The 3073-nt window shown below is 53.4% G+C and overlaps 1 protein-coding gene across 1 annotated transcript in view; it reads right to left on the bottom strand.

The window, feature by feature from the left end:
* IL1RL2 (interleukin 1 receptor like 2) overlaps nucleotides 1-3073 on the bottom strand; it is a 53992-nt gene that overhangs the window by 8804 nt on the left and 42115 nt on the right. The window lies entirely within an intron of this gene.

Raw genomic sequence — 3073 nt, 5'->3', positions numbered from 1 at the left:
GTCTCGGAGAGGTGACCTTGGTTAAAACACATAGTGCCAAGAAGGTTAGCAAACATATTAAGAACAGTATGCCATATATGCCAGGTCCCTTGAAACAGCAAGGATGGACAGGCTCCCGGCACTGTATGTCCCCTATCAGGGATTGAGCCACAGCCTGTGCATGTGCCCTGATCAGGAATCAAACTGGCAACCTTTTGGTGCATGACACAATGCCCAACCAACTTAGCCACACTGGCTAGAGCATAAAGGGTCTTCTAGAAGAAAAAGAAATAAAACATATGAATAATAAAAATGGCAATAAATACATATCTATCAATAATTAAATCTAAAAAAAGAGAACCAATGTCATGGAAACATGGAACAGACTGACAAATCTTAGAGGGAAGAGAGGAGGGGTGAGATTAACCAAAGAATTTACATGCAAATACGCATAACCCATGGACACAGACCATAGGGTGGTAAAGGCCTGGGATGTGGCGGAACTGGAGTAGTGAAGGCCTGGGGGAGGCAGAAGCCTGGTGGAGAGGGAAAATGGGGGGTAATACTCTCAACAATAAAGATTTAAAATAAAGTAAAAAGAAAACAGTAAAAAATAGCAGGGACTCCGCGCCGCCACCGGCTGCCTGTCCAGGTCAGCACTTCCCAGGGGCTTACCCGAGAGCACTCAGAGCTGAGCTGTGGAGAACTTAATCACAAAGTGCCATAGACTTTTATGGATTAAAAAAAAACAAAAAGAGGAAGAGGACCACTGGCTGACTGTGGGTTCCCATCTCCCAACCCTCAGCCCCAGGGCGGGGCTCTGAGCCTCTCCGCTCAGGTCAGTGGGGGCAGGGTGAGTCAGCCTCCTGCCTTCTCCTCCTGCTGAGCGTGGCCTCACTAACCTGGACTCACCACCCTCCTTACTCAGCTCCTGGAGCTGCGGAGTCAGGGAGTGACAGTTCTGGGAACATGGCTGAGCTGCCCGTCCGGACCAACAGCAGCGAACCCTGCAGAGCTGGGGCTCTCCTGCCGGCCTGGAGCCACAGCCAGCATTCTGCAGTGTAATTGTCATCATAAAAACAGCGGGGTCTTTTTGGTTGCTCAAGAGCTGCCACGTTTGAATTCTCAAATTTCACGCAGAATAAAGTCCAGGTTAGGACATGTACATTTTATCAAACACGTGGGCAGCTCTGTCCGGTTATTCTCCATGCAAAGCAGACACTTCGAGTAAACAATGTCGTCTCTGAACAGCGACTGGGAAGATGCGCTCCAGCCCGCTCTCCCCGACCCTGCTCTTGTGAGCACTGTGAGGTGTGGACCAGAAGACTTACTCCGGTGTCCCTTCATGCCCTTGAGGCGCACACGGTCTTGTGCCTTCTAGTCATCTTCCCACCCAGTCAGGGGACCTGCCGCAGTTTATTACTTTACTCAAGGCCGGAATAGGTCACGTCCATTCTGACCCGAGTATGCAGGGTGAGGCAAAGTGGGTTTACAGTTATTTGTAAGGAAAATAATACAATAATTAATACATATTAATACAAGAATACGCTGTGTTTTGTGTACTCACAGCTGTAAGCCTCCTTTGCCGCATCCTGTATATCGCAGTTAAAACCACCCAAGGGGGTTGGGGGGCGGACTTGGCTCCTCGGTGTTAGGGTCTCACGCAGGGCTTCTGAGCTGAAAGCAGCCACAGGGCCCAGACCCAGCACCCACTGCGACCTCCAGGCAGAGCGGCCGGCAGCTGGCCTTGACCTCAGGCACGGGGAGCCCAGCTGTGCCCAGGTCCTGCCCGGTGCCTCTCTGGAATTCAATTCAGCTGCTCCTGCAGCACCCTGTGAGACAGGGCTGCTCTGCTCCCTTCCTGCCTCCCTCCCTCCTTCCATTTTCTCATTCCGTAAGAAAAGGAGAGAACATCAAACACTTTCTAAGCTCACACAGGGAGTGAATGAGAACTAAATTCAAGCTCATTCTGTATCTCTTCACAGTGGAGCCTTGACGACTTAGACTTTCCAGACACCAAGTACCAGGCCTGCACCACAGGCAGCAGGGCATCCCCCAGCACCCATCCTGCCCACACACGCATCCTGCCCACACACCCATCCTGCCCACACCCCCATACTGCCCACACACCCGTCCTACCACACACTCATACTGCCCACACACCCGTCCTACCACACACTCATACTGCCCACACACCCGTCCTACCACACACTCATACTGCCCACACACCCGTCCTACCACACACTCATACTGCCCACACACCCGTCCTACCACACACTCATACTGCCCACACACCCGTCCTACCACACACTCATACTGCCCACACACCCGTCCTACCACACACTCATACTGCCCACACACCCGTCCTACCACACACTCATACTGCCCACACACCCGTCCTACCACACACTCATACTGCCCACACACCCGTCCTACCACACACTCATACTGCCCACACACCCGTCCTACCACACACTCATACTGCCCACACACCCGTCCTACCACACACTCATACTGCCCACACACCCGTCCTACCACACACTCATACTGCCCACACACCCGTCCTACCACACACTCATACTGCCCACACACCCGTCCTACCACACACTCATACTGCCCACACACCCGTCCTACCACACACTCATACTGCCCACACACCCGTCCTACCACACACTCATACTGCCCACACACCCGTCCTACCACACACTCATACTGCCCACACACCCGTCCTACCACACACTCATACTGCCCACACACCCGTCCTACCACACACTCATACTGCCCACACACCCGTCCTACCACACACTCATACTGCCCACACACCCGTCCTACCACACACTCATACTGCCCACACACCCGTCCTACCACACACTCATACTGCCCACACACCCGTCCTACCACACACTCATACTGCCCACACACCCAGCCTACCCACACACCCATCATGCCCACACCCCCATCCTATGCACACACGCATCCTACCCACACACGCATCCTACCCACACACCCATCCTACCACACACCCATCCTGCCCACACACCCATTCTACCACACACCCATCCTACCACACACCCATACTGCCCACACACCCATA

Source organism: Myotis davidii, unplaced genomic scaffold (genome assembly GCF_000327345.1).
Source record: "Myotis davidii unplaced genomic scaffold, ASM32734v1 scaffold296, whole genome shotgun sequence".
Classification (NCBI taxonomy): Eukaryota; Metazoa; Chordata; class Mammalia; order Chiroptera; family Vespertilionidae; genus Myotis; species Myotis davidii.
This window is presented reverse-complemented; position numbering and strand designations above follow the sequence as displayed.